At 35.8% G+C, this 18,840-nt stretch overlaps 1 protein-coding gene across 5 annotated transcripts in view; it reads right to left on the reverse strand.

Annotated features, from left to right (window-relative positions):
• LOC5568245 (ELAV-like protein 4) overlaps window positions 1-18,840 on the reverse strand; it is a 162,355-nt gene that overhangs the window by 41,375 nt on the left and 102,140 nt on the right. For 2 of the 5 annotated variants that reach the window (XM_021845881.1, XM_021845877.1), the window contains exon 1: window positions 15,216-15,919. The exons of 1 other annotated variant lie outside the window; for it this stretch is intronic. The gene's annotated coding sequence lies outside the window, so the exon portion shown is untranslated. Of the gene's footprint in view, window positions 1-1,506; window positions 1,527-15,215; window positions 15,920-18,840 lie in introns of those variants that run through there. 2 more of the 5 variants (XM_021845878.1, XM_021845880.1) reach the window with 2 other exon arrangements.

The raw sequence follows: 18,840 nt of genomic DNA on the forward strand, positions 1-18,840 counted from the left end.
AAAATTAAAATATGATGTTTTTGAAATTTTCAAGATCTTTTTCGACCTGAGTGGTACCAAAAACAAAAATGCTCATAACTCAAACAGTTGCACCAATTTGTTTCATTTTTCACAGCAGACGCTCATCAAAGTATTGTTTCGAAAAGCGAATCGCCGAACAAACAAAACATTCCGTAGCCTGAGATATTTACCGGGGTTTCGGCTACGCATCGGTCCCCCAAGAAATTTTAGAATAGCAGATGATAGAGCAAAAGTAGACAAGTTTTTAGAGAACTTGTGAAAAATGATGCAAAAATATGGAAAAACAAAAAAGTTGAAAAAGTTTTTACGATTTGAATATTTTGTTGTGGTGAAAAACTGATGCTGCTAGTAGACGGGTTGATTTCTATCAATTTTGACCAGATTTGCAAACAATGAACGGTCTGATTATTTATACAGTAATCAACAACATTGAAAACGTCCATACTATAAAGCAAAAATTTAAATTACAAAAAAAAGGTTGATGCCAATCACAAATTTTCTTAAGTATTACCAGTGATCATTGAAATTAAATAAAATCTAAAATACTTGCCAGAATTGATAACTCCGTACAAGATTTCAAAACTATCGGCAATGTTCGAAGAATTGCTGGATGAATTTTTTGGGATATTGTTGGAGAATTCCTTGATTGTTTTTAATCCCTCTACCGGCAGCTTCATTTTTTACTGCTAAAAATATATTCAAATCACGATAACTTTTTTGTTTCTCAATATTTTTAAACCATTCTTTTGCAAGTTCTTGAAAAACTATTCTAGTTTCAGAATATGTATCGATATTAACAATTTGTCATCTAGATCCGGAGATATTCCAAAATTCCTTGGGGGACCGACGCGTAGCGATAACTCACATAAATATCTCAGGCTGCAGAATTTTTATCGTATTCGGATATTAACTCCTCGGAATGATACATTAATGCGAGTATGTTGTGAAAAAATGAAGCAATTTGGTGCAGTCGTCTTTGAGTAATGAGCATTTATGTTTCTGCTACCATGCTGGACAAATAAAGATCTTGAAAACTTTGAAAATCCTCATATCGTAATTTTCATATTTCTCCAAGAATACTGAACCGATTAGTCTGATTTTTTCAGGGTAGCTCCTTATTACCTGGTATTGTATAGTACACATTTCATTTTTTTGATTAATTGACCAAAAACAAAATGGCCGCCAAAGACATTTTATATGGAGAATGTCGATCCCCCAAGGAACATCGGATTATCTTCAAAACTGGATCACCAATTATAATATTTTAGGGGCATCTCGAACTTTCAACGGATTCTGGAGGATGTCAGAAGATTCCTAGTGGACATGGTTATGAAATTGGTTATTGAGAATTGAGAATTTCTAGCGCATCATGTGAATTCCTAGCGTGATACTGTGGATTTCTTGTGGTATTTTGACTATTTCTGGGAAAATCTTGGGGATTTTTAAAATGTGGTAAGTTTTAGTGGTAAACTGAAAATAACAAACCTTTTAAAATGTTCATCGGAGACTTGACAATTTTCAGCATAAACACAGTCGAATCTTAAAGTGTCAAATCCTATCAGAATCCTATTCGAATGGGATCCTGTGGATTCCTAGCAATATGCTTCAGAGTCTGGATATGTACTGCATCCAGTATTGTATTGCAACCCTGACATCCAGTCTGCAAAAATATTGAGCGATTAGTACTATTATTTTACTGTAGAAACTTAAGAAACATAATTTCTTAGAAAATACTTCGAAGTTTGTCAAAGACGTTTTCGAGAAATTCCTTCATGATTGAAATATTTATAACAGTTTCCTTCAGGAGTTTTATAAACAGTTAGCCTAGAAGTACTTACAAGATTTTTTCCAGTGCTTCCACCGAACAGAACAGAACAGAATAGAATAAAGTAGAGTAGAACAGAATAGAATTGAAAACAAAAGAATAGAATAGAATAAAATTAAATCCTAATAGAGTTATGATAAACGCTTCAGGAATATTTGTGCATTTCCTGTTCCTGCATATGAGCTACAATGAAATTCTGCATCTGCAAAATTTTTCGAGACAGTCCATCTAGAATTAAGAAAAAGAACGATATCAGAATAGACTAGAAATTACTTAAACATATCGACGAAATCTGACTAACGTGATTTACTTCGTTGCCAACATCTATGATTTAAGAGGTTAAATTGCTTAACCCTATCTCCTAACTTCAGAGTCGTACGATTTATAACGCCTCCTTAGGTTAGCAATAATCATAAATCAAACCAACACCATTTCCAACGAAAAAATTGCTCATTTAACAGACGACCCAACCCAAAGTGGTGTTTCGAGTCTAGTCTATCTGTCTATCCCGGGGTCAATCGATGGAAACGAAATACCCTTCTTCATGTTCTTGGCCCTACATTTCAACTGGGAAACAAAGCTTGTTACTCATCTGAATGTTCTATAAATTTTTCCACAATACTTAACCTACAAATTCTTAGCAAAAGATATAATTTTTGCATTTGTATTTCAACCAAGGAAATTTAATTGACGAAAAGACCTTGCATAACCAGAAGACGAATCCTGGCTGCCTTAAGCATGGATTTCCTTTGAAGACGCTAAGGAATTGCCCATCTACCTCATATGAATATAATATTCAGAAAATATTGATAGACCAAACAGCAATGAAAACTTTTGGACACATGAAGAGTCTTAGATTTCAAATTTTTTGTTTTCCTAAAAGTTGAATCTTTTGTGGATCTGAGATTCTGACAATTTAACATACGTGATTTTTGAACAATCCCACCGCCAGGAAGCCTAACAAATTTATGAAAACGACACTTCATGCGATAGAATATCCCCTGGAACTGGTTCGATGAATCACTAAGCTGGATTAGTTGGGAGCTTCGTTTTGAATGAATGAAACAAGACAAACAATGACTGCCAACGCAGGTCAACTAATTGGACAATTTTCTACACAGAGTCATATGGACAAAGTGTGCGAACAAATGTTACCTAAAAAAAAGCTGAATGAAACCATCGTCCTGTTTTTTTTTTCTGCTTCCTATTTTTGCACAGTTAAAACAACAATTACGATAGATTCTAGTTTGGTGGTGGTGGGGCAGGTGGACTTCCTCGGCTCGGTCAGTTTTTTTACGCTCCAATTGCAATTTCCGGTGCAGTTTCGAAGTTTTAAATTTAATTAGAAAACTGGAAGGATTCGCACATGTGGAAACGAGCAGCAGCAGCATCATGCAATCAGGATGTGTGCTTTTTGTGAGGTCGTTCCGTTCTACCTATAGATACAGTATTGGACAATACATTTGCAACTTTTTTATTATTTTTCGTACAAAATGGTCAAAGGAGATTGGGCAAATCTGGGCCCGGAATGTACACAGATGACTCATATGTCATTTGAAAGATCTGAATGATACAAGAAAAAGTTGGTATGGGGTCAACAATATCCGTCGTGGGAGAAAAAAGTTATTCCGCATGGTTTAAGATAGTTTTCTTTGTATTTTATTATATTTTTGCTATATTTTTTATCGATTACAAATGAAAACATATATTTTTCTGCACCTATATGATGATTAGATGTTCTATGTTTTAAAGAAGTGAATTAGGACTTTGATTCAAAGATGAAAAACATTACATGTTAGACCGTAATAACATTAAAAATCATGTTAAATTACATTTGTTTCAGTAAAGTTTTCTTCCAGACCCTGCTATCCACATTATACTAATCACAATTCCTGACTGTTTTTTAACCGACCTATACCTATATTGTTCGTAATAAGGTTTACGACTTGTATTCTAAAAAAGTCAGCCTCATTCGATGAAAAGTAATTGGGAAACAGTGGTGAAAGAAAAGTGTGTGGTGTCTTATAAAAGAACTGACTGTTTTGTTTTTGCTGAAGTAAATATTTCTTCAGGACGAATTTTACGAAGAGATCAATAAAACCATCAGCTCAACCCACTCAACCTCAATGAACAACATCAGCAACATCAAAAAACGTTGAATGTGAGTTGCAATGCTTATAGCTAAATGCTACGCAGTAACATATGCGTAGTTTTAGGATTTCATGGGTTTAAATCAATGGCAATCTAGCTCACTAGTATAAACCATCTCGCGCTGTATACCGCATACGTGGATGTTTAGTATCACCTGAGCTCCTACATTATTCAACCAGTCTTAAGTTAAAATGTCAATCATTATCGTTTTACGAATTGGTATACGAATGCCGTGGAGTCTAATGAACTTATTTTTTTTTATAATGAGTGCATATCTTATATTATCTCCTATCTCTCTCCATCTGTTACCCTCCAGTAACTTGTGTACAAGCCCTTGACAATTTTTATTCAAGTTTTGCAGATAGAAGAAAAGACAGATAGATAAGCACTAACGTTTTCTGTAGGCAGAGTATTTAGCTCCTTGGCTCTACTCTTCTTGCAGATGTTATAACTGCCAGGTTCTTGAGAATAGTAATTAATATCAGCCGATGAAGACAAGCGATCAACTTTTTCGGGATCATCTTGATGAGTTCCACTCATATACCATCCTCAACAATTGCTGTGTTATTCTTGATCAGTTGAACGTCATCCTTAACGTCACTCAAAGTGGGATCTGGTTGGCTGATTTTGTCCAACATTCGAACGTTGAAATGCTCTCCTTTGCCTTGAACCTCCGGTCCTGTGTCATCAACACAAGTCTGCTGCTTCCGCTTCTGTGTATGGTGCTTCACGTTTTTTTCCTCTAGAATAATTATAAACTCTTCAGCAAACCAATCGTACCATAGACTACGTTCAACGCATAATGACTCAACCTGTGAGTTGATGGGCATTTTTACTGTAGTACAATAGCCAAGAAGGGTTTCAGCAAGCAAAACCTATTCCGGTTACACTTGCTAGAGATGTAGAACGATGCTGTGGCGACATCCGTGTAATTCAGACGCTGAAGGTCATGCTGAGGCGGGCGTCAGTACCGTTCATTGTTAACGACAGGATTTTTGAAGCGCATTTTTATTATTATCAGGTAGTGGGTAGAATATTAGCACCACGATGATTTCGACGTTGATTATGTCGGAGATGTGTAATCTATCAAGCAATACCTGACTGATTCGAGATTTCATTTACTGTGGATAACTAGCGATCACCATTGGTACGGAAGGTTATCTTGGAAGTAGGTGCTACACCATAATGACCATATTCTTAGAGGCGGCAAAACAGTCAAGCATTGGACATTCATGTTTGCCAGTCCGACAGCACTGATCTTCCCAATCGTCCATCTCAATTCCTTATCTTGGCGTTTTGATCTCCTACAATGATCTTAACATGGAAACATGGGTGGCAGTCCTACTTGCGTTCCAGCTGCGTCTTTGTCATCCGTTGATCGACCGTTGTTCCTCAACATGCACACTCTTTTGTTGATTGACCACCATCCGATCTCATGTTTTTGCATGTCGTTCATCACGATGAAAGCTGTTCCCAGCTCAAGTGTGTCGCGCAGCTCTGGAAGATGGAATGATTACTTCTAAACATTCACATTATTGACATCCTCATGAGTATTTAGCGTTCTTAGCGAAGCATTTGTGGAGCCACATGTGCTCAGGCGTCGCCAATGGAGCTGACATTGATAGCAAACCGAAATGGTTCTGCTCGAATTATTGGCAGTTTGTTCACAGCAAACAGTCAAACACTACAGTTACTACTAGTTCAAATGATCTCCTTCTCTGAGAAACAATAACATGCTAGTATAATGTTATTGATATCAAAGATATTAGTGAGGTAACTGACGCGCGGATTTCCAGCACGCTGAAGCTGTGTACGAGAAGCGAGGTATTTCTTCCAGTGTAGTACAGAATACAACAACACAACCACTGTAATGATAAAACGGATATAGTCTGGAAAATCCTTCCTGAGTAAACCGCCGTTTTATACAAACATATTTCTAGAACACTGAAATAGGATAATATGATTTGATATTTGTGTCCAACTGTTACCTACAGTGACGTGTTTGTGAAACGCTCATACCTATATCTTTATATTTTTTTTTTATCACCGTATGTTTTAAGAATTCACATTTCAGCAACTCAAAACGTTCTGAAATCTGTGTCAAATCACAACATTTTTAAAATATTTACAATTAAGATAAAAACATACCTAAGCACATACATAGGCACGAATTCAAAACATTTGCGCAAGTAAATATTATTCAATAGGAACTGTCCAAAACATACCTCTTCTTACACCATTCCAGCACACATAACTTTTTTCTCCCACGACGAATATTTTTGGCCCCATATCAACTTTTTTTTGTCTCATTTAGATCTTTCAAATGATATATAAGTCATCCGTGTACATTCCGGGACCAAACTCCATACATTTTTGCCCAATCTCCTTTAGAGAGTAAAATCTGAATTACTTATAAACCGATTTTAATTAAATTTTCACAGTTCTTCAGACAAAATTTGTGTTCCAACATATATATTTCAAGTAGTTTTTATTATCACTATTTCAAAAGCAATAACGGTTTAGCTAAAGTGAATCGTCTGACAAATTATAATAATCGACATAAATAAAAAAATGAAAGCCCTTAAGCAAAATTTTAAATTTAGAAGCAATTATCAAGGTTGTTAGAAAAAAGTTTTTGTATAGGGTTTCATGAAATTTGTTTTGTCAAAACATTCACTTCAGTCAAATTGTTATTACTTTTGAACAAGTGATTGGAAAAGTTACTCAAAAATGTATTTTCAAATTCCAGTTATGTCTGACGTGATGTGGATTTCATTCAAATTGGGCTATTTACTAAATTAAAGGTTGCTGAATTCATTGCCATTTTCAAAAATACAATAGCACGTCTAGTTTTTGAGATATTGACTGTTGAGAATGAGAAATTCGACTATTTTAGCCAACTTCGACTATTTGTTTGCCAGCTTGTATGGCAATTTATTCGCTTATTTTGCCACAGGATTCAAACTTCATGTGTATAACAATACTTATCAACTAGGTTCATAATAGTTTCGATGCTTAAAAGTTATTTTTAACAGTTTAGAAAAGTATTGTATTCTGATATATAAGAGAAACGAAGAATTTGTGTATGCAGACTGGACACATGTTAGAAAAATCGATTTAATTTTAATTTAATCGTTCAATTTTAACCAAATTATATTCGAAATGAAAGCTAAAGTCCTGTTTTGCAAATCTGATTGATTAGATCACAAAAAAGTTTGATAAATCATACTTTAACTTCCACGTAAACATCAATGAAAACAGTGTTTATACAACTTTTGCGACCCGTAGCTAAAATTGTGACGTGCTGGAACATTTGAGAGAACGGTATCAGATACAACAACCCCAAATCTACTAGAGACACATAATTTGATCCTTGAGACATGCAAAAATGTATTTTTTGTTACGCTGTGTAACTGAGATCTAGCCTACCAAAGTTGATAATATTGTATAGAAAATCGGAAAAGTTGCAAATGTATCGTCCAATACCGTTCATAGAGAATCGTCAGTCGGGTGCTTTGTATAGGAAGAGCCGAACGGTTCCACAAAATGAACAATTGCTCCGTCAGACAAACGGTTGGCAACGTTCGGTAGATTCAGCCTCCTGACACCGCCCATACAACCCCATTGAAAAATAACGAGTAAACATCTCTGGTTCCCACTGGGAAGTGGTTCCCACTGACAGCTCAATGTTTGTAAACAAATAACGGTTTGAGGAATAACAATCGATGATGGCGAAATCTTTTTCTTCGAAAAATTTCTTTTCCCGCATAACAACACTTATTCTAACAAACAAACGGTTGTCAACTATTGGATCGCAGTTCACCAAGTCATTTTGGGTTGATGTGATTAGCTAAAAACACATTTTAGTATTGGAGGAAAAATTCCCTAATATGATTAAGCCAACGTACGTTGTTGCTCTTGAGTTTGATGTTGACCACGAAAACATGGCTGCCTAGCACCGGGTTGGGTCGATTAGGTTCGACGTGTGGATATTATTCCTTCTGTTGATGTGGGTTTCGCTTGTGGAAACAGTGTCCGAAAAGTACCCATCAAAAGAGAAACTTTCACGTTTGATGCTTGCGAAACCAACCTAGCGGTGACGAAAGCAAAAAATGTTGCCAAAGCTTATTAGTGGCAGCTTGATGTGGCGACAACAAGGGTGTCTTCAACTGGAAAATTTAAAATATTGCATGGAAAAATTATAAACTTGATATAACATTTGTCGAAACTTTTATACAGGTATATAGTTATGTACGAATCCTTGTAACTTCCTAACAAAACCAATTCCCGATACCGGTATGCGCATACGTCAGCTGATAAACTCGGAGTTCAAGAATACTGTCAATGCATTTTCTGAAATCAATTCAATATTTTTTCCAAGGAATTGTTTCAAATTTCATCTTACTTTTCTCTGAGATATTATCAAGATATTTCTTTGGACATTACTCCTGATAATCTTTCTGGGGCTCTGTCATAAATTTTCTATTCTTAATGAAAGGGTACGTTCATCAATCTCTTTCCTGAGGAATTTCTCTCAATGAAATTCATACAAGCATTCATACAAGGAAGCCCATTAAAATCCTGGTGAAATCCCTGGGGAAATTTCTGGTGATAAATTTCTTAAGAAATCTCCTGGGGCTTTTCTTGGCCGAATGAATCCGCGGCTTCAAAGCAAAGCCATGCTTAAGGTGTCTGGGTTCGATTCCCGGTCGGTCCATGATCTTTTCGTAATGGAAATTTCCTTGACTTCCCTGGGCATAGAGTATCATCGTACCGGCCACACGATATACTAATGCGAAAATGGCAACTTTGGCAAAGAAAGCTCTCAGTTAACAACTGTGGAAGTGCTCATAAGAACACTACGCTGAGAAGCATGCTTTGTCCCAGTGAGGACGTAATGCCAAAAAGAAGAAGAAGAAATTTCCTGAGAAGTTTCTGAGAGAATTCTTGATGTGATTCCTGGGTAATGCGCGATGGAATCTTTGGAACTAACTTCTAGAGGAAATCCTAAAGCAATCTTCGAAGAAATTGTTATAGCAATCTCTGGAGGAATTCTTGAAGGCAGCCTTGGAGTAAGCCCTGAAGAAATCACTTGAGTGTTTTTTGAATTAATGCTTCAAGGAATCAGTGGAGGAAATCTTGAAGAATTCGTAGAGAAACCTTTGGAGAAATCTCTGAAAAAAAACCACCTGAAGATACCTGAATGAATTGAATGATTTTCCTCGGAGGAATTTCTGGTTGAATCTGTGAATAAAATTCTAGTAAATTATTGGTAAAATTCCTGATCGAATCCTAGGAAGAACTTCTGGTGGAATCCCATGGATTCCTGGAAAAACTCAAGAATAACTAGATGAAATCACTAAAAGATGCTATATATAATGTTTGAAGACTTTGTCATGGCCATTCCTGTTCAGAATAATTCCTGACAGAGACCGCTCATAATTTTAGAACTTTGCCGAAATTCTTCATGTGAATTATAACTAATAATATCCATTCCTTCCGGTTTTTAAATTTTGAAGGCCTGCTCTTCCTTATTACAATTATATTGCCCAATGATCGTCGAAATATTCCCACCAAAGAATTCGAAAAAATTACAATCACATATTCACTAGCCTTGCCGAAATCATTCAAAACATGCGAAGAAATATAGTGCGGCTACAACGGACTGTGACGGTCGCTCAAACGGTTGCATCAACGTACATCGGTTTGACTAACTTGGGGGCAGAGTCAATGTTAGTCAAACCGTCTGATCGTCTGTGGGCTGCATTAGATAACTTTATAACAGCTGAAAAACTATGACCATGGCTAAATCTGCTGAACTTTTCTAAAAGACCAACATTAAGAGTTACTCTTCTTTCACGCTCTTTTTCAATTATGACAGTGCAATACTGAAGCTTTTTGAAAGGTTTTCGCGGCAGATCACAAGGCAATATCCTAGACTAGCGATTTGTGGAAGCAGCGCATCGGAAGATGTAAACGCGGCTTTGATATTAATGAAAGTGAAAATATACAAATAGAGGCTTTCAATGTTAGGAAGATCGTTTAAAAAAGTTCAGCGAGAAATGTTCTATTGTGACCATGAAGAACGCGATCTTTATATCAGAATATAATTTGTTTTGCTAATGCATTCAGACCAAGACATTACTCTACAATGTTTTAGGACAACCAATTTGGAGCAACTTTCCAAACCCAAATTTCTATCTCTTACGGTTCACGAGTTATGATTTTTTCAAACAAATAAGTTAGGATGGTTCTGGAAAATCAGTTTTTTCTCGTTAACTTTTTATGCGATAATTTTTCGTTAAGGTGAAGATGAATCGAAGCCAAACTTGCAATTTTCAAGAGCACGGATCAGGAGAACCAAACATCCGTTTAAGCTGAAAACTTAATCGATTGGTCACTAGCTGGTGGTGACCAATCGATTAGGTTTTCAGCTCAAACGGATGTTTGGTTCTCCAGATCCGTGCTCTTGAAAATTTGAACTTTGGCTTCGATTCATCTTCACCTTAAAACTTCGTTCTCAACACTTTTAGATTGAACATTTTGCAACATTTTTTTTTTTCTTTGGAACTACTGCTTTATATCTGATAGTTACAGAGTTGTCAGTGATTTTCTTTGAAAAAATGTTGTTTTCATATGTCAATATCTCTGAAAGGCGCTAACGGACCGCCGCTGGCCACACTGCTCAAAGGCAGTCTCTCTATCAAAATCCTAAAGTAACGATAAAAATAAGATAAAAGGTTTTGACATGCAAATCATTGTAGGTAGATTGTTGCAGTAAACAAGAGCAACGAAGAGATGGATAATTGGCATCAGTTGCTGTTAGTTTGTCGGACCATATTAAACTTATCTTGATTCCATTACATATTCTACATCATGAAAATTGTAAGTAATATAGTAACTAAAATTGAACATTTATACTAGTGGATTTTTAAAAGTTTCACCAAGTGAATTTAATATGTAATTAGAGTATATCACGTAGATTGCGGTTATGAACACGGTGGTAGGTCATTTGGTATAAAGTCGTTTGGCATAAAGCCGTTTGGCATAAAGTCGTTTGGCATAATGGTCATTTGGCATAAAGTCGTTTGGCATAATAGTCGTTTGGCATAATGGTCGTTTGGCATAATAGTCGTTTGGCATAATGGTCGTTTGGCATAATAGTCGTTTGGCATAATGAGTCTTAAACCAAGAATTTCTTAAGATGACATTCGTTTTTACGTTTCTAATGAATCTTTCTGATGGCATCAGGCTTGTTTTGAAGTCAATTGAAACTAAATTACACTTTATTCAACAATCATATGCTCTTGAATAAACTAAGGCATTCTTCTTCTTCTTTTCTGGCGTTACGTCCCCACTGGGACAGAGCCTGCTTCTCAGCTTAGTGTTCTTATGAGCACTTCCACAGTTATTAACTGAGAGCTTACTATGCCAATGACCATTTTTGCATGCGTATATCGTGTGGCAGGTACGAAGATACTCTATGCCCTGGGATGTCGAGAAAATTTCCAACCCGAAAAGATCCTCGACCGGTGGGATTCGAACCCACGACCCTCAGCTTGGTGTTGCTGAATAGCTGCGCGTTTACCGATACGGCTATCTGGGCCCCAACTAAGGCATATTAGGAATATTATTGCCAATAGTATTTTATTATTTATCCAGAAATTACCCTTCTTTCAAATATTAATGCTCCTTTTGAGCTTTGCTACAGGAATATTTTCTTGCACTGAAGATTTTGATATATTTAGCACAAATTTACCCTTGTTTCCAACATTCTATGTTTTTTTCTCTGAACATGATATAGCCATAATTAAAAGTATAAAGAGTGTCGATTTAAAATTTAAATAAATTTCACCTTCATTTATACATAGGCTGTTCTTTGGAGCTATATTGTAGATATTTTTTGTTTCCAACTGACAGAAGAGCGGCAATCGATAACATTGATCTACTCAAGTTATTGGCGAAAAGAGAAATCGATTACTGCAGTAACTTCGATGGGTTGTGTTACTTTTCCCCGAATTTCGTTTCTCTTAATGCCAGTTCCCTGAATATCCCGTTTCCCCGATTAGCCCACGTCCCCGAAAAGTTTTTGACACTCATAATTGTCGTAACACATACATTCCAAGGTGGTGAACAAACTAACCATCTAATATGCACCCTTCTTTATTTAATTGGCGGTTCTTTCGAGTTTTACCGTCCTCAGCATTTTTGCCAACATGTGTATAGCCAAGAATGACGAATACCTCCTTCTTTTGATTGCTTATCGTTCTTTCTCGTTCACTATCCAACCACTAAAGACTATTATAGTTTCTATTTAAATTGCATCACTTTTCGGGGAAACCGATTATTTGGGGAACTGGCATTCGGGGAACCGATGATTCTGAACGCAATTTTTGATGTCTTTTCGTTATATCATGCCGCGATTGTTTTTGGCGTCCAATCTTCTATTGGTTCAATAATAAATTTTTCCTTCTTTTCAAAATAGGCTTTTCTTTATATTTATACTGTTTTAAATTTTTATTATTTAGTAAAGTTAAACGTAAATCATTTTTATATTTAGCTGTATTATTATTATTATTGTCTTTATTAACGAGACTTTCAGCCCTTGGCTTTTTTGTTTTGCTGTATTATCAATTCTTGCTAGACGTGCTGTAAAAATGATAATTACTTTAGAACCTGCCAATATTCAACATATTTTTTTTCTTGCGAATTAATAGATGGTTTTTTGACGTACACTTCAAAACTTAAAATTAATGTTGAATCATTCAGAAGGTTTTCCACACATTTTTTTTAATGTGTTGTTCATTTGAGTTATGCCGCGGAAACATTTTTTTTTTCTGCGTTTGAGCCTCAAACATTTAGAACGTAAATTATATGCTTTCGTATAAAGGCTATTTTTGCATTATGCTGATCTTTGGATTAAAGATTTAAATATTCTGCAAATATTTTTTCCTTTCTTTTATCAAGTAATTTTCATCAAGTGTTACGTCCGAATTGGGATAGAGCTTGATTTGCAGCGAAATATTCAATGCGCGAAAAATTTTACTGCGAGCTTTCTTTACCAATTTTATATTTTCAAATATGTATATCGAAACAAGCTCAAAGATACTCTATGTTCTGAGATGTAGAAAAAATTATCATTCCAAAAAGATCTTCCACCAGACACATTACGAGTTTTATTTAGTTATGCTCTCTAATGTCACAACAATTTTTGACATTCATAGCTTGGAAAATCTCTGAACGAACACCATGCTTATTGAAAACCTACCAAATTTGTTTGTTATGGGCTCAATGGTGTTGATCGCTGTAAAAGCTTAAAAATTCCGATATTCACTCTAAGTCAATCATTATGCCAAATGACCATTATGCCAAACGACCATTATGCCGAACGACTTTATGCCAAACGACTTTATGCCAAACGGCGTACCATCTATGAACACAACAACTACATCAGACCGATTTTACGCTCGCTGTGGTGTATTTGAATTGTAAAAATCTATCTCTACGAAGTTTTACATGAGATATTATAAACATTGATGTTAGGGGTTATCCAAAAATTGCGTCCATAATTTGGGGGAGGGGGTCAATGAAAGTGTGACAGTGCACGTACCAGGTATTGGAATTAGTCGTGAGAAAGGGGGGAGGGGTGTCAAGAAATTCCGAAAAACGATGGATGATATATTTGAATCTTTCCCTAGAAAGGGTTACGAAGAGAGAGAGGGTATCTATTTAGTAGACCTCCCCACTAGTATGGAATTGAATACGATTGTGAAAAACTAGCTCAGCTATCCAATGATGCAAAAACTTTTAAAATCGGTGGTAAATCCAATATGGCGACCAAATTCAATATGGCCGCCAAATATGTTTATTTTTGCAAATAAAGCTTCTATGTTTTCTCTTTCCAGAACCATGTTGTTGTGAATTTATTGCTAAAGAATTTTCTGAGTTATGGCTGTTTGAGTGAGCCAAAAATTGTCAAAAATCAAGTGGTCCACAAGATGTCGCGAAATGGTCTTAAACGTACAAAAGTGGAGGTGATATATGTGCATGTATTAAATGATGAAAGTCTACATGCAATACGACTGTATACATTTTATTACGACCTCTTCTGTAATCTTATGCGACTTAAATTATAATAACAAATTTCATTTGACAGCTGCTACGGATTGATTCGACTTCCTCTGTACGTGTATACGGAACGAAGCAAAGTGCACTAATGAACTCAGAAAGTATCATTTTATACGAGGAAACTCGTTACTCATTACGATTTCCGTCACCGGGTGTGATGTTATTTGTACAAGTTAACGAGTATAAACGTTAATACTTATGCGTCTTCTGGTTGTCTGGGTAGTGGGCCGGTCTCCTCGAGAAATACTGATTGATTGTTTTTTATACTAAATGTTCGATTTTAAAGCGTTGATCTCAACATCTAATGTGTTGATTGACCTGAAGTATCAAACAATAGAGTGGAAATAGCTTGCACTTCAATCAGTAGAAAGTTGAGAAGTTGCAAGAAATTATCTATTCAGCTACCGTAAATGTTAAATTCAAACAAAAATTTGGGTTCGAAATACTTTCAACGAAATATTTAGAGCAATATACCTTTCTGTTGAATCGTTGAATTTTGTAAGACAAGCAATTTCGAAGAACTTTCCTCGAAGATTTCAATTTTTGTGTCTGAACTGCTCTGATTCACTGGACATCACTAAACATTCGATTTTTTTATTTTGTGATCTGCTCAATATATTGAGACTAAAAATATTAAGCAATCGTAGAAAAAGATTAATAAGTAGCAGCATCTCAAAATGAAATACATAGGAATATATTTTGAAGAAAAACCCTCATTCCGAACATAAGTAGCTCCCAATGCATCATCTTCGCTTCGATGAGCCGTGACGCATCAGACTCACTTTCAAAATCATTAAAATGCTCGACATTTAATTTACACTTCGAGTAGCGTTGAAACCAATCATATCGCAGCCCCACAAAATACCAACAGCTGTTCCCAGCTAGCGTGTCCCTCCACACACTGTTACAAGCAATCCAAAAAATCCGCTTCATGTCGAATGTAAAATGTATAAATTTAAACTCTCGCAACGCAGCGCGATATTCCCTCAACGTACACATACTTGGGCCGCACTTTTCGGAGATTTTCCACCGAAAAATTCCTCTCAGCCACGGCGGCAAAATTTCAATGCGCGATAAAAATAAAACTCACCTACAATAATAAACAAGTCTCAAACAAAAGTTATAAATAGGGCTATTTTTAGCCAAACGTTGAATATTCCAACTTATCGTTGCGCTGATGTTGGCTCTCTCTCTATTTCTCTTGCTCTATTTTAAATATTATTTGCACTAATTTCTCACTCTTTTCGGTGTCGGCTTCAACTTTTGCTTCTTTTATCAAACTTTGACAGGCACGAGTTGAACTTTCAGTTTACATAACATCACTGAACAACTTGGATTTTCCCAGGAACACTTTCCATTGAAGAACACCGCAACGCAAATTAAACAAACTCCAATTCCAGGGAAATGCGGTAATTCACTTCGTTATTTTTGGACTTTTCTGCAAACTGTTAAAGCAAACTCTCCGTTTGTCTGAAACTTGTAACCCACCACGATTTTCTGGTTCCTGCCGTTGGCTGTTTTTCATCAATCGTCAGATGTCTCAGACTTCCGGTTTGTGATTCACACGCGGAAAGGAAATTCCAGCGCAAAAAAATCCTTCTTTAAATTAGCTCAAACAAAACTAAGCAAACGCAAGTGTGGAAATTAATGGAAAACAATCGAACAAACCGACAAAACGAACGAACAAAACTGAAACGAAACGCAAAAGGAAAAGAAATCGAGAGACCGCGAAAAAACGGAACGCGCGCGCAACTGAGCTGTTCACTGGGCGGACGTCGAAACAAAATTGAGGCGGAAAAGTATGATTTTTCCCGACTTTCCCTAATGGGATCGTTTTGAGCCGGCTAGCTGGCTGGCTGGTGGGATGATGTATGTGTGTGCGTACTACTTACGTATCTATGTGAAGAAGGTGGATACGCTACAAATGGGGGAGAATGAGCAGACCGACGGGCGGAGAACCACTAGTGAAGGAGTAATAATCCGCCGTTTGCCCGGTGGGGTGTTAGGCTGGTTCAAAAATGTCTTCATCCGGAGTCGTCCGTTTTCATTGTAGTTGAAAACCGTATAATAGAAGAGATCTAAGAAAACATCCATTCATTAAGTGACGATCTGATTTTTCAAAGATGTCGTAAACAGTGAAGCAAACCCTTCTAAACACTTGAACTTTCAAACAAATCACGAATATTTGGATCGTTTTCAGAAAGACTACATTCTGTTATGTGAAGTGGCAATTCCGATCAGGAAATCATCTGTAATCATAAATACAGTTCATGAAAACATAAGCACTATTCATAGATTAAATTCAATCATTTATAATTCCTATTTCTGATATGGAAAGTGGCAATTTTGGTCATTTTGGAATCATGAATACAGATTCTTAAAACATAACAGTGCAACTTTTTTGATATTTTGTTGTTTGTAATATAATTTCAAATGCACCATAAAGTAATAAATTTCGGTGAGGTGAAATGTTGCAACGGATTTAGGTGAAAGTTGTGCAAAAACTTAGTGTCATTTTTTTGTAGATTATACTCTAGACCTAAAAATTTACACAATTGTGTCCCAGATACCCTTCTCTCCTTTGGTTTCATCCATTGCTGAAATTTCTATTGCTTTCAAAACTAGGGTAGATTGCCAATTATTGCCCGGTTAAGAAAGCAGCGTCAGTAATTTGCCTCTCAAATCCCTTAAAGCTAAACTGAATTTCACCCAAAACCAGCAAATATATACGGCAATCAAATTTCCCATTGATTTCTGTGCTTTTTTATTGATTTGATTGACTTTTTTCCACATTCATGAACCATTGCCAAAACCCAATTATTGCACACTACGAAAACACCCGCATCCTAATATTACACACTTTGAGCCCAATTATTGCACACCGTTTTAATTTTGCTAATTGCGTAGTGTTGACTCGCTAGTGTAATTGACGACAGCGTGATAAAATATTCCAAATAATAAATTTAACGAATAATGTTAACACAATTTTATTTTTTGTCGTGAGAATAGACAGAACGATTCCGGGTCATTTGGCCGAATGCCATTTGGTCTAATGTCGTTTGGCCTAATGCCCAATAGTAAACTACAGTTAGCATGCATTTCTAATGAATTTCAAAGCTGAATTTTGAAGAACAGTTTTCTCTTGAAGAAAGATAAATCGTCATCGATATATAGCTCTTTAGTATTAGTTCAAGCAATAGTCAATGCTGGGAGAAAAACTGCTAGCGGTAATAGGTCCAGGAAAAGGTTTTCGCATTGCGCTTGTATTCAGCTTTTGACAGTAACTAAAACGATTTACGACTTATTCGTCCTTCTGTAGCATCGGTTTGCTTCAATGCTTCGAATCGTACTAAATAAATTATTTCATAGTTTTAGCAACCAGGAGTTTTGGCTTCTTCTTTTCACAACGGAGAAACAGTTAGCCTTTTTGACGCAACTGTTCACCGAGTCGTTCGATTTACTGATATACGCAAGCAATGGTGTAGAGTTAATGTTGGAGGAGAATGACTCCTAAGTTAACCCTTGTGCTAAAAATATTTTTAGTAGGACTTTTTATGAGTGTATTATAAGCCATAATTTCAATAATCTATGAACAATATAGAAATATGATAAATCACTTGTAAGAATTGAAGCAAGTGTAATGCAAATAATTATTATATCAGTAAAACTACACAGAACTACCGATGATTTAAAGAAGGTAAAATTCCCAATTTCAATATAAGCTTAATTATAGCCAATAAATAGATGAAAAACCGAATTTAATACTATACCATTTAATTCCACTAGAGTTTGTATCCTTTGACAGATAGGGTGATCAAAGTATTTTGGACAGACCGTTATGCATACAAAATTTGGCCATTTACGGCAAAATCAAATGGAGTAGGAGTTACCTGTGGCGGTAGGGTTTTTTTCCATTGAATTTTAAACAAGTAAAATGGGTACCGTAATTCGGGGTGTAGTTGATCAGCGGGGAGAAGTTGATCATTCCCGTAGCCACATGTATAGACTGTTATAAGAGCTATGACACGATTTCAATTATCACAATTTCTGAGTTGTGGCATTACCTGATAGCTACTCTTTATTTTCATAAATTCGGTTTGGCGTTCAAGGTAATTATTTCATGGAAAAACAGATTTTTTAGGAAATTTTTCATGAACTGTTGAAGGGTTCTTCTCCAAACAATCGACTTTTTCCACGGCTATACAAAGTTACAGTTTTAATAAACTGTTTCATACATTCCAGATATGTTTTGTGTTCCCAGTTTCGAATTTGTATTGAGGATACAAATACTTATTTTTAGAGAAAAAATATATTTTTGCAAGAGGGTTGCTAATTTCAAAGAAAATTGCCTACCTTTAGGCGTTTAATGTGGTGTAATCTGTAATTCACAACTTTCAATTAAAAAATTACCCGATTTATCAATCAGTTGTAAGATTTTTAAGTCTTGATTCAGATTCAGAGACCCCAAATTTAGTGAGTAGCATACTTCGTTATTTTAGGAAACCTATTGCAGTAATTGATCAACTTCACCCCGGAATCAAAAACACCAATTTTTGATCTCCAACAATTGTTTTTGTTATTACGATAATAATTCGTCAAAATTTCATTTATATAATTCGTTAAACATTCAACCAGTACAGGTTTTAAAAATATTTGGATGATAATACAAGCATCCCACTAGGAATTATAGCACAGAATCGCTCAAAAGTGATCAA

Source organism: Aedes aegypti, chromosome 2 (assembly GCF_002204515.2).
Source record: "Aedes aegypti strain LVP_AGWG chromosome 2, AaegL5.0 Primary Assembly, whole genome shotgun sequence".
Lineage (NCBI taxonomy): Eukaryota > Metazoa > Arthropoda > Insecta > Diptera > Culicidae > Aedes > Aedes aegypti.